The sequence below is a fragment of the Mesoplodon mirus genome (genome assembly GCF_964341445.2).
Source record: "Mesoplodon mirus genome assembly, chromosome: 2".
Lineage (NCBI taxonomy): Eukaryota > Metazoa > Chordata > Mammalia > Artiodactyla > Ziphiidae > Mesoplodon > Mesoplodon mirus.
This window is the reverse complement of record NC_138977.1, coordinates 182,651,211-182,664,807: the sequence shown is the minus strand read 5'-3', so window position 1 is coordinate 182,664,807 and position 13,597 is coordinate 182,651,211. Positions and strand designations below refer to the sequence as shown.

Here is a 13,597-nt window from a genome sequence, read left to right as displayed (position 1 = left end):
AAGGATCCAACCTGATAATTTTTCTCCAGGTGGCTATCCAATTGTCCCTATTCCATTTATTAAATAATTCATCTTGTACTCACCCATTTGAAATAACTCCTTAATTCCGTTCCAGACTCTCAAATGTGTTTTGAGTCCATCTGTTCACGTTATGCCATACCATGCTGTTTTAATTATTATAGCTGTATAATTTACCCTGTTTTAATAATTAGTAGGGCTGGTCTGACTTCCTTATTTTTTTTCTTACAAAAATGCATTTGCTATTTTTGCTTATGACTTTTGAATCAACTTGTCTAATTTAAAAAGAAATGCTATTCATACTTTATTGTGTTACGCATTATGGTATGCATTTCTATTACTTCTAATTTATAAATAGTGATTTCTGTATATTAATTTTGTGTCTGGTACCTTACTGAATTGTCTTATTGCTTGTAATGGTTTTTCAGTTGGTCAACTTAGGTTTTCCACACATATAAATAATAACAGCGATAATAATACCACCACACCCTCCCCTCCCACTTTTATAGTTTTATGTTCTCTCTCTAATCTAATCGCACTGGCAGATACTTCCAGGAAGATGTTAAATAACACTGGTGATGGTGGACATGCTTGTTTTGTCATTGGTTTTGATGAGAATGCTGCTAGCATCTCTCCACTAAACAGTGTTGGGACTTCCCTGGTGGCACAGTGGTTGGGAATCCACCTGCCAATGCAGGGGACACGAGTTCAAGCCCTGGTCTGGGAAGATCCCACACCGCAGAGCAACTAGGCCCGTGCGCCACAACTACTCTTCCTGCGCTCCAGAGCCCACGAGCCACAACTGCTGAGCCCGCGTGCTGCAACTACTGAGGCCTGCGCACCTAGAGTCTGCGCTCCACAACAGGAGAAGCCACCTCAATGAGAAGCCCACGCACCGCAGCGAAGAGTGGCCCCCACTCGCCGCAGTTAGAGAAAGCCTGCGCGCATCAACCAAGACCCAATGCTTCCCAAAAATAATAATAATAATAAATAAATTTAAAAAAATTTAAAAAAAAATTAAACACAGTGTTGGCTTCGGCTACATCTGTGTTGAGGAAGGATCCATCTATCCCTACTTAACGTAGAATTTCAAAATGGATGTTGAATGTTGTCACATGCCTTCCAAGGTTTCTCTTGGACCCGGGCTGCAGGTCCACCAGTGCACCTCAGCTAGCCCCAGACCTGCCCTTCCCTGGCAACTCCTGGGGGAGCCGGTGCAGCTCTCAGCTGCCTGGGGGCTCTCGTCTCTGGACTGGGATGCTTTCCGCAGCAGGAAGCAGAAAAGCCCACCTAACAGGCTTAAATCAAAGGAGGTGTGTTATTCTCACAGACCAAGAAGCCCTGAGGTAGGCAGCTCCTGGGTCAGTGATTCAGGGTCTCAGTCAAGTTAGCAAGGGCGTGGGCCCCCTTCCTCCCCTGCCCTCCTTGGCCTGTTAGCTTTGCTGGCTGGTCAGCATGGTCACAAGATGACTACCAAACATCCCAGAGACAGGCAGGATATGCCGCCTTGATGAAGTAGGGTCTCTTTGTGGGGTCCTTCTTAGAAGTCATGAAACCTTTCTCAGAAGAGCCTCCAGGGACTCCCCTGTGTCTCAGAGGCTGCATCTTCCAGTCTTAGCCTGTAAAGTATAACTGTTTTTCATTTCTTTAAAAATCTCCTTAATGTCTCATAAGCGCTCATTTTCTAGTGGCTACATATGATTCCATCTGGTTTATGGGTGCACTCTCCTAAGCCATTCCCCTGTTTTGGCCATTACGTGGCTTCTGACGTTGTACTGGGTTCAGCTGTTGCCTGCCCATTGGGGCGTTTTGAGCTCCCAAACACTCCGGGTGAGGCTGTGGCCAGTGCCTTTCTCAGCCCAATTAGAATTTCACTTCTGGTTCCAGCTCATCAAGAGGTGTGGTTGAAAGCTCAGAGTCGGTTCCCAGAACCCTGCAAATGAGAGGGCAGGGGTCATGGGGAGGCTACAGGGAGTCCACTGCGTGCTGACTGCTTGGGGGAGAGGGCTCTAACTCTCTGCCTGAGACTGGGGGAGATGGGTGCACTTTTTCAAGGTGTCAGCAATTTAATTTCCTTGATGTCTCTGGCCCTGGGGGAGGGGGCCAGTGAGGTTCTTAATGTGGAATATCTAGGGGCGCTGCAGACAGCCAGGCACCCAGGACACTGTTCAGGAGTTTCACTATTTGAGACAAAAGACATCTTTTCAGCCAGCTCAGCCCCAGGAAGAGAGAGGCCAACATAAGGTTTTCATGTGCCCCAGTGTAGTGACGTGGGGTGCAGTCTGTGCCGGGACAGGGGTCTCTGCTTGTCTGGTCCTGCTTGAGTGAGCTTTCTCCCTTCTTCACCAGATCCTGTCTTCCTTCTCAGAAAACAGAGCCCCGGGGGCCCAGGTAGATATTATGTGCATGAAGCTTTTTGCGCAGGTTGAGGACCTGCCCTGGGGTTTACATCCTTTTTCCTCCAGGCACAGTACAGCAGCCCTAAGGGACAGACTCCAGAGAGCCCTAAAGGAACCGTAGGGACCTGAAGTCTCTGTTTCTCTCAGCCCGTCGCCTCCCCTCCTGACATTCTGCCCTCCAGGTCTCCCAGCTCCCGGGCCATCTCTCCTCCCCAGTGACAGACAGTGACAGAGCTGGGACACCTACTGCAGTGCTGTGCTGGGGATGGAGCAGGGTGGGGAGGGTGAGGAGCATTTACGAGACTCTGGGCCCTGCAGTCGCCATGACAACAGAAATGCACTGTGATTTAGTTCCCTTGGCAGGAGCATCTGACAGGCAGGGCAGGTGGACTGCAGATGCCGGACGACCTGGGCTTCGTTCCTGTGTTTCCAGCAGTCCTCTTCCATATCCATTTTCCTCTGGGGTGCCTTCTTTCCCTACGTGCTCAGAGGTATTTTGTGGCACACATTTAGGCCACAAGACAAGCCTTCCCATACTTTCTTAGAGTCCCCGTGTCAGGTGACTGCCCAGCGCCCTCTTTACTCTCTCCCCTCCACCTTCCCTTCTCTCCTTTTTCTCTCTGCATTTATGACAATAAAAAAAGGCATCCAGAAATGCAGAGGTGGGTTGTCAGCCTCCTCACATCCCCGGCTGAGGGCTGTGGCAGTGGAGGGCACACAGATGACATCCTGTCCCTCTTTAATAAGATACTAGGTCCAGACCACATGCAAGGGGGTGATTGTCCAAGAGTGTGAATACAGTACCAGGAAGCAGGGTTCACTGGGGGCCACCTTGGAGGCTGCCCAGCACAGGGATGGAGCCAGGAGGACAGACTACAGCCAGACTGCCTGGGTTCAGATCCAAGACAGGTTGTGAGTGGTCAGCACTTTAGGAGACCAGTTGGCAAGTAATTTCCCCTTGCTGACCAGTTGGGAAGCGCCAACTGTAATTAGTCGTGTGACCTCAGCCAAATTACTCAGCCTCCCCCAGCCTCTGTTTTCGCATCTGTAAAATGGGTATCATAATTGTATCACCTTATAGGGTTGTCCTGAGGATATGGAACTGAGATATGCAAAGCTCTTAAAACTGTACCAAGCATGTGGTAAACACCCAATAAAACTTGAGTGTTTTATTAAGAGAGATTGCCTGTCACTTGCACAGAGCCCTTCATGTGTCCCCACAGTGACCACTGCCAATCACTGAACTCCTGTCCCTTTCCAGGCACTGGACTAGTCCCTGGGGATTCCAGGAGGCCAAGGGAGGCAAGGTCTGCTTTCATGAAACTTACATGCCTTTAGCAGAGACACAATAAACAAATATACAAATAAATAAGCTAATTTTCTGCTGTGCTATAGTCTATAGAGAACAGAGTGGGAGAGTCATTGGGCAGGAGGGGCAGTTACCTGACAAATGTTCTCACTCAGGGAAGTTTTCTCTAAGTGATGTGTGAGGTAAGATCTGAAGGTGAGAGGGGGCCAGCTCTGCAAGGAGCTGGGGGAACAACATTCCAAGAACCTGAAAGTTCAGAGATTCTAGTTGGAAGAGGGTGAGCTTGAGGAAGAGAAAGGGACCCAGGATGGCTGATGGCATTAAGGGTGGGTAAGTAGGAGGAGATGTGATCAGGGGACCTGGACGCCCAGGGTCACATCAGAGTTGGATTTTTATTCCAGGAACATTAGGCCCTCCAAGGAGTTTTTGTTTTGTTTTGTTTTGTTTTGTTTGTTTTTTCCGGTACGCGGGCCTCTCACTGTTGTGGCCTCTCCTGTTAAGGAGCACAGGCTCCGGACGCGCAGGCCCGGCGGCCATGGCCCACGGGCCCAGCCGCTCCGCAGCATGTGGGATCTTCCCGGACCGGGTCATGAACTCATGTCCCCTGTATCGGCAGGCGGACTCTCAACCACTGTGCCACCAGGGAAGCCCCCTCCAAGGAGTTTTAAGCAGATGTGCTTTGCTCTTAGTTGACTGCTTTTCTTTGTTGAAGGGATGGGTGGACTGATGGACCGACAGATGGATGTATGGGAGGGATGGACAGATAAACATGTGGCATCAACACAAGCGCAGCCTCCCTCCCTGTGCTCTCTCACCAGAGTTTGGTGCTTGCTGCCTGCGCAGCCCATTAGGATGGTATCTTCAGGGCTGTCTGTGGTCCAGGCTCCTGACACTGTGCCCTGGGAGGACTGAGTGATGTAGGAGAAGCAACCAGGCTGGGCAGGGGGGCTGTCTCAGGCTGTTTGTCTCTGGGATCAGGGATACACCATAAGGGTGAAGCTGATTTAATGAAAAGAATCCCAAACTGCTAAATCCAAATCCTGCTGTGCCATTTCCCGTCCGGGTGGCCCTGGGCCACTGGCCGCTCCAGCTGCCCTGTCGTAACACAGGCATGGTGATGGTTACAGAGGGTATGACAGCACTTAGGAAGCATGTGCAGGCGTCGTGCCCAGCTCCTGGCTTCCTTGTCTCATTCAGTCCTCACCAGAATCTCGCAAGTTAGGTCCAGTTATTTTGCTGATGAAGAAATGGAAATGTAGAAACATTATGTGGCCAGTAAGCCCTTACATTTTATCAACCTTCTCTCATGTATTCATTTAATCTCCACCAACCAGGTGAGGTAGGCTCCACTTGGAGAGGAGGACCCAGAGGCACAAAGCTTGTGGCGCTGGGAGTCCAGCCCCGTGCTCTCGGTCCTAGAATATAGGGGAGGGACTGTGCAAGGTGGCAGGCGCTTGGGACCTGCCTTGGGATTTCCATTGTAGGAAACCCAGGCAGGCCATGCACCAGCTGGAGGGCCCCGCAGGAACCTGCTGTTTCTCCTCGCCCCGCCCCGCCCGGGTCAGTCCCGGCTTTGGGGCACTGAGAAGTACAGAAGTTCCCCAGGAGAGACAAAAAGTGTCTAGTCCCCAGCCCACGGGCAGAGCGCACAGGCAGCCAGGAGGCGGCTGCAACCTGGAGCTGCCAGCACCTCGTTTGCCTGGCATCTGTCCCTGGCCTGGGTGAGCTTGGCTGCCCCTCCTGCCACCAGAGCCCTGCCAGTTCTCGCACCATGCCTTTCTTCCTTGCCAGGCATCTGAAGAGGAGCAGGCAGCTGCCCGGGGGTAAGTGAACAGCCAGGGTCAAGAGCAGGCCGTAGGGACACCAGACTGGGGGATGATTAACCCTCAAAGGGCAAGTGGCATTTGGTGGCTCCAAGCAAAAGAAGTTGAGTGAAGGTGAGTCAACAGGGATAGGTGGGAAGCTTGGACCTGTCCTCAGGTTCAGCCCGGTGCAGCCTGGCAGGCATGGGCGGGGAAGGCCAACCTTGGAGACACTGCAGAAAAGCCCAGCCGGCAACTAGGCATTGCCCAGAGCTGGCCACACAAACACACACACAGAGTCTCAGGAAGTCTAGGGATAGTGGGCTCTCCCCTTCCCCTCCAGCCCTAGTCTAGGCTGTCTGAAAGCTGTCCAGTCCTGCAGCCACCAGCTACATATGGCAACTGAGCACTTGAAATGTGGCTAGTCCAGACATATTCTTAGTACAAACTACACCCTAGATTTTGAAGACTTAGTACAAAAAGTATATAAATATAATATCTCAATAATTTCTGACTGTGTGTTGAAATGAATGATACTATTTTGGATGTATTGGGATAAACAAAATATATCATTTAAAATAAGTTCACCTGCTTCATTTACTTTTTTAATGTAGCTACTAAAACATTTGAAATTATCCATGTGGCTTGCATTCTATTTTCATTGGATTACGCTGCTCTGAACAGCTGCAACCCCATGCTTGGCCTTCACCCCTGGAAATCCAGGTGTTGGAGGCCTCCCTGGAGCTCCCTGCTCCCCTGGGCAGCCTGTGACACACCATACATTGCAGCTGCTGTCACCTTTAAATAGTGATTTCTTTTGATTTTTGAACATTTTCCATAAATCCTGGGCTTATTAGGTATCATTTGATTAATTACATCAGAATGACAACTTTTTGACCTGAATGTCATAGAAGAAGTTCCATGGGCTATAGTGGTTTACAAAATGGTTTCACAGATATCATTTATTCTTTTTTCTTTTTATTATGAAAATTCTTATACAGAAAAGTTGAAAGGTAGGAGTTTTTGTCCTGGAACCCCTGCCAGGATCTGCTGCATTTTGGAGTCACCTCCTCTCCCCCAAATCCCTTGCGTTGGTGGAAAGAGAAACTCAAAAGAAAGTTCTTAAATCCAGGAGCCCAGAGGGGACTAAAGCCCAGCTGGGAACAAGAAAAGCTGGGCTGGGACCTGGCTGGGTCATGTAGGGGCCGGTCCCCTTAAACAAGCCACAGGCTGAAGTAGTGAGCACAGAGTGGGGTCAAGGTTAGGAATCAGGCTGCCTGGAGTCCTAGTTCGCTGCTTTTACTGCTTGGACATGTTTCTAAACATCTCTGGACTTCAGTTACCTTTCCTTTCCTTTAAATGGGAATAATGACAGCACTTCCCATCAGCTTGTTAACATCATGCCTGCCTCAGAGTGGGTGCTCTGTGTGTGCCAATCACCTTGGTTCTGCTATTGCTATTCTTCCATTCATCACAGATTCCGTGCACACCCTCCCCATGCCAGGCACTGCTCAGTGTGCTGGAGTTGCTTATAAAACAGACAGAATGGGGGCAGGCTGAAAATAAACAGTGTAAATAATCATGTCATATAAGCACATAAAATATGTGTACTGGATTGTGATAAGTGCTATGGAAAGATTAAGGCCAGGAAGGGGCCCAGGTTGCAGTGGGTGATGTGGATTGAGGTTTCAATAAGGGTGGTCAGGAAGGATTCCCCAGGAAGGTGACACTTGAGAGAAGACCTGAAGGAGGTGAGGGAGAAAGTCATGGCAGTGTCTGGAAAAATGGCTTTCCAAGCAAGAACAAGCGCAAAGGGAAAGCAAGTGCAAAGACCCTGGGGCAGAGGCGTGCCCAGCTGTCTGAGGAATGACAAAGAGCAAGGCAGAGAGCAGCAGTGAGGCTAGAGGAGTAGCCGGCAAGAGGTCAAGAGGCCTGGAAGATCACCGCATGGACTTTGCTGAGAGGGGGGCCACTGCGGGATTTTGAGCAGAGGTACGTGGGCTAGTTTGGGGCTTAACTGGGTCACTGTGCTGCCATATTGAGAACAGGCAGTCGGGGGCAAGGTAGGGAGCCTAGAGACCATGCCAGTAGGCCAGAGGAGAAGTGAAGGTGGCTCGGACCAGGTGGGCCAGTGAAACATGGTCAGATTTTGAATATGTTTTGAAGGAAGAGCCAGTAGAATTTGCTGATAGGAATGGATATGAGACAGAGTGGAGCTGAGGATGTGTCTGGTTTCCACTTGAGTAACTAGAAGGTGGAGTTGCCCTCACTCGAGAAGGGAAGGGGTGGCAGATCTGGAGATGGATTTTGTAGCTGGTAAGTAGGAGATGGCTGGAGACATCTCAGTGGAGCTGTTGGGTGAGGACACAGAGGGGTCTGGAGGGCAGGGAGTGGTGAACCTGGAAGTCATCTGCATAGGGACGGCAGTTAAAGCTCTCAGACTGGATGAGCTCACCCGGGGACAGTATGGGTCGGTATGGGGACAAGGGGAGGGAAAAGGCCTAGCGACTCCCAACTTTGTGCTTTGGGCACCTGGTTGCCCAGCACTAAGATAGGAGCACAAGAGGAAGCTGGTGTGATGGGTGAGGTAGTGATGATTTGCAGACAAGCCATGTTGTGCCTATGGGATGTCCCACACCGGTAGAATCATAAAGTCATTTAGACTCAAAGGAAGTACAGATCTCATTGCTCTTTATCAATGCTTCTCAACTGGGGGCAGCTTTGCCCCCCAAGGAACATTTGGCAACATGTGGAGACTTTTTTTTTTTTTTTTTTTTTTTTTTGTGGTACGTGGGCCTCTCACTGTTGTGGCCTCTCCCGTTGCGGAGCACAGGCTCCGGACTCGCAGGCTCAGTGGCCATGGCTCACGGGCCCAGCCGCTCCGCGGCATGTGGGATCTTCCTGGACCGGGGCACGAACCCGTGTCCCCTGCATCGGCAGGCGGACCCTAAACCACTGCACCACCAGGGAAGCCCGTGGAGACATTTTTGATTGTCAAACCTGGGAGGGAGGGAGAGGCTGCTACCGGCATCCAGTGGGTAGAGGCCAGGGATGCTGCTAAACAACCTGCTATGCACAAGTCAGCCGCTGCCACCCTAGTGTAGAATTATCTGGCCCCAAATGTCATTAGTGCTGAGGTGGAGAAACTCTGCTCCATACTGGATTTAATTGAGTGTGATAATAAATGTGAACATTTAGAGAGTGCTTGCTAGTTGCCAGGTGCTAAGCTAAGGGAATAGCTCATTTCATTCTCCCAAAAAGGTAGGCACCCCCACTTTCTTCACCTTACACGTGTGTGCCTGACATTTGGGGGAAGTTAAGTCCCTGCACTCCACCTGGTGGATCTGAGCATTCACCCAGGTCTAGTTCTCAGCACTGTTCAGGACAGCCTCAAACAAAGGGGTATGTGGCAGGATAGGTGGAAACGCAAGAAAAGGGAAAAACCAGAAACAGTAACAAGAGACCCTCATCCTTCATGATGCATTTCTTCCTGAAATGTTTGCTGTTAGAATTTTTTTTCCTTAACTAAAGCTAATACTAATCTTTCCTAAGTAACAGAGGACAAGTGAGCGTACACAATTGAATGCTATAGAAAATCCCAGCGTTGACTTTGATGACCTATCTATTCTATCTTCCTTACATTCCCCTCCACTAACATAGAGGAGGTTTTCTATTGCAAAAAGAATGAGTTTATAGTTGAAAACACCTGGGTTTAAATCCTGGCCCCCCCCCTCCATTTGTTTGTTTGTGAGCTAAATGTTTAACTTCTCTGAGCCTCAGTTTCTTCATCTGTAAAATGGAGTCAGTAGCACGCCTTCCCACAGTGTTTATGAGGATTAATTGTGACTGTGCGTGTTAACTGTCTTGCACAGTGGTTTACGTATAGTGGGCCCTTAGAAGTGGTTGCAGGACTTTCACTTGTGGATAAGATCGGTGGACTGATTTACTATCTCACCTAAAACAACCCCCCCAAAAAAGGACAAATAATATGAAACTGTTTTTCAAGGTACTAGACATTAGGCAGTGAAGGACTGTGACACCCCACCCCCACCCCAGCAAGAGATGGGAAACAAATGAGGCAAGCCCTACACATGCCCTAGCTTACTGGCTTGAGAAAGTTTTCAGGCTGTGATGCAGGAAGGGGAAACCCAGGTGGAGCCCAGTGGACTCCATGAGTTAAAGAGACAGCTGGGGAGACCAAAGCATCTTGAGTTTTCAAGATAGAATACCAAGGAGGAAAGTGTTGCTCAAAGAGAAACCCCCGTGGGAGCTCATCACCACATGCACATGAGGACATTACCTGAGGCTGAGGAAAGAACCACTGGAAAGGGTTAGAGGCCACACTGGCCGCTCTGACACAGGGCAGGAAATAGTGCCTATTTCCATTGGACTCCTGGGGCATTGCATAGCATACACAGAAGGGTTTTCTTTCAGCAGTGGGGAGTTATTAGCTCTATACTGAGAACTCTGGACCCACCAAATAAATCTTAGAAATAAAATCTGTAAGAACAAGTAGACAGGAAGTCAGTAAGGATATGGAAAATTAAAAAAAAATAAAACTGTCAACAACTGGACCTAATTTATAGAACACTCCACCCAACCACAGCAGAGTAATTTTTCTCAGTGCAAAGAGAATGCTTAGGAAGATAGACCGTATTCTAATCCCAAAACAAGTCTTAATAAATTTAAAAGGATTCAAATCATACAACATACCTTCTCTGAAAACAATGGAATTAAATTAGAAATCAATAATAGAAAGATTTCGGGAAAATCCCCCGAAGTTGGAAATAACACATTTCTAAATAACCCATAGGTCAAAGAAGAAGTCCAAAGGGTAAGACATTTTGAGCTGAATAAAAACGAAACAACAATATACAGATGTTGTACGTGCCTCTAAAGTAGTACTTAGGGGGGCAAGTACAGCAGTAAACATTGTAAGAAACTAGACAAATAAGACCAAAGTAAACACACAGTAAACAGAGGACGAGACATAATAAAGATCAGAGTGTAAACCGACGAGGTACAAGTCGGCAAACTACAACCTGTGGGCTGGCTCCCTCTTTTGTTTTTTTATGATACGCGGGCCTCTCACTGCTGTGGCCTCTCCCGTTGCGGAGCACAGGCTCCGGATGCGCAGGCTCAGCGGCCATGGCTCATGGGCCCAGCCGCTCCGCGGCATGTGGGATCCTCCCGGACCGGGGCACGAACCCGTGTCCCCTGCATCGGCAGGCGGACTCTCAACCACTGCGCCACCAGGGAATTCCCTGGCTCCCTCTTTTTGTATACAAATTTTTGCACAGACACAGCCCTGCTCTTTCACTTACGTATTGTCTATGGCTGCTTTCTAGCTGCAACAGCAGAGCAGGTAGTTTTGGCAGAGACCATATGGCCTGAAAACCTAACATATTTACTATCTAGCCCTTTCAAAGTTTGCTAATCAGAAAAACAAAAAGACATAAAGTCAGTAAACAAAAAGCTCTTTTTTGAGGTTAATAAAATCAGTAAGCCTCTAGCAGGACTGATCAGGGGAAAAAAGAAAAGACACAAATCGCCAATAATATAAATGAGAGAGGTGACATCACTACCAAATACTAAAAGGATAATAAGGGAAATATTATGAACAACTTTATGTCAATATATACAACAACTTAGATGAAACAGACAAATTCCTTGCAAGACACAAACTGCAAAGCTCACTCAAGAAGAAATAGGTGTATATGTTATAGAAATTTAATTTATTAAAAAACCTTCCCACAAGGAAAAGTCCAGGTCTAGGTAGCTTCATTGGTGAATTCTATCAAATATTAAAAAAAAAATAGTAACTCTACACAAACTCTTCCAAAAATATTGAAAAAGAGGGAATACTTACCAGCTTATTCTGTGAGGCCAGCATTACCCTGACACCAAAGTCAGACAAAGACATAAGAAAAGAAAATGGCATACCAATATCCTTCATGAATATAGATGAAAAATTCTAAACAAAATTTTAGTAAATTGAACCTAAAAATAATAAAAAGGACAATACATCATGACCAATTGGAATTTCAGGAATGAAAAGCTAGTTTAACATTTGAAAATCTGTCAGTGTAATTCATCATAATAGCAAACAAACAAAAAAAAGTGATCTCTCAATAGATACAGAAAAAAGCATTTGACAAAACCCCAGTATCCATTTCTGATTAAAAAAAAAACCTCTCAGTAAACTGGAAATAGAAGAGAACTTCCTCAACCCGAGAAAGGACATCAACAAAAAACCTACAATAGATATACTTAATGGTGAAAAGTTGAAGGCTTTTGCTATAAGATCAAGAGCAAGATAAGGATGTCCACTCTCACCACTTCTATTCAACATCATATTTGAGGCTCTAGTCAGCGCGATTTGACAAGAATCAGAAATAAAAGGCACCCAGATTGGAAAGGAAGAAGTAAAACTGTCTTTATTCGCAGGTAGCACGATCACCTGTGTAGGTGCACTGGCAAGTCAGTGGGGAAAGGATCGTCTGTTCAACAAATGGTGCTGGAACAACTGGACATCCATGTATAAAAGGATGAACTCCAATCCATACCTTGCACCATATACAAAAACTAACTCATAGACCTAAAGGTAAACCCTAAAACCATGAAACTTCTAGAAGAAAATCTAGGAGAAAACTTATGACCTGGGTTATGCAAAGATCATTTAGATACAAAACCAGAAAAAATGGATAAGTTGAGCTTCATCCAAATTAAAAACTTCTGCTCTTGGAAACACACTGTTCACAGAATGAAAAGAAAAGACACAGACTGGGAGAGATATTTGCACAGCATATATCTGATAAAGAACTTGTATCCAGAAGATGTAAAGAACTCTCAAAATCAATAATGAAAAATGAGCAACCTCTTTTAAAAATGGACAAAAGAGTTCAACAGATGTTTCACCAAAGAAGGCACATGGATGGCAATTAAATACATAAAAAGATGTGCAACATCATTAGTCATTTGGAAAATGCAAATTTGAACACAGTGCTGTACTCCTACACACCCATTAGAATGGCTAAAAGTAAAGAGACCGGCCATACCAAGTGCTGGTGAGGAACTGGAAGAACTGGAACCCTCATACACTGCTGGTGGCAACATGAAGTGGTGCAATCACTTTGGAGAACAGTTTGTGGCAGTTTCTTAAAAAGTTAAATATACATATATACAAATACACATAAATAAACACACATACATGAAAAGTACTTGAAAAGTTAAACACACAGGCTTAGAGCAGGACCCTGGGCGGGGGCACAGCTGGACATGAGAGCATGTGTCAACCTCTGGGCAAGGTGGATCCAGGTTTTGTAAATGAGCTTATGTGACGTGGGTGGCCCTCCTTAGGAAAAAGAATTGAAAAAAATGAGAAATTCCAGTTAGATACAAACCTGAGTATTCATTTAGGACAAACAAGTAACCACAACAAATTCTTAGAGCCATCCATCTCCAGGTCCCTTTCTTCTGAGTCATCTGGAGATGTTTTTCCAGAAAAGCATACATGGAAAAGCTTCCTGGCAACACCTGGCTTCCCTTCCCCACATGGAACACTCGGCCACCCCAGCCCTCATGGTCCACGTTGAGTGGGACCCTGAAGATGCAGAGCCGCTGTCCCCTTCTCAGTGGCGGTGCCCTTGCCCCGTGAATGACCACGCAGCTGCCCCAGCTGTGGGTACAATCTTTGTTTTCCATCGGCCTGCACTGTCTCTTGGGCTTCAGGCTCTGCTGTCTCAAGCTCCCTTCCTCTCCACCTCTCCACCGCTGCAGTGCTGCTGCCCAGTTGCTGCCTGGGCCCAAAGGAGCTGGGCTAGTGTGTGTATATTGCGGGGCTCAAAAGGCATCCTAGGACCCTGGCGCACCACTCTCCTGAGCTTTGGGCCCCATGGGCCCCTCCAGCCTGCTCTCCCACTACCCAGCTTCCAGGCCTCACTTGTGGCACTCCTCCAGCAAGGATGCACCTCATCCCGTGCTCCAGCACTCAGAGCCGTCCCCTCGGTTTCCCCAGTCCTCAGCGGCCTTGCTGTGACCACTGTCAGCCTGACCCCAGCAGGTCGCCT

At 47.6% G+C, this 13,597-nt stretch overlaps 1 protein-coding gene across 4 annotated transcripts in view; it reads left to right on the top strand.

Moving 5' to 3' along the window:
• The window catches only part of ARHGAP22 (Rho GTPase activating protein 22), a 166,799-nt gene that overhangs the window by 105,080 nt on the left and 48,122 nt on the right, over positions 1-13,597 (top strand). The window lies entirely within an intron of this gene.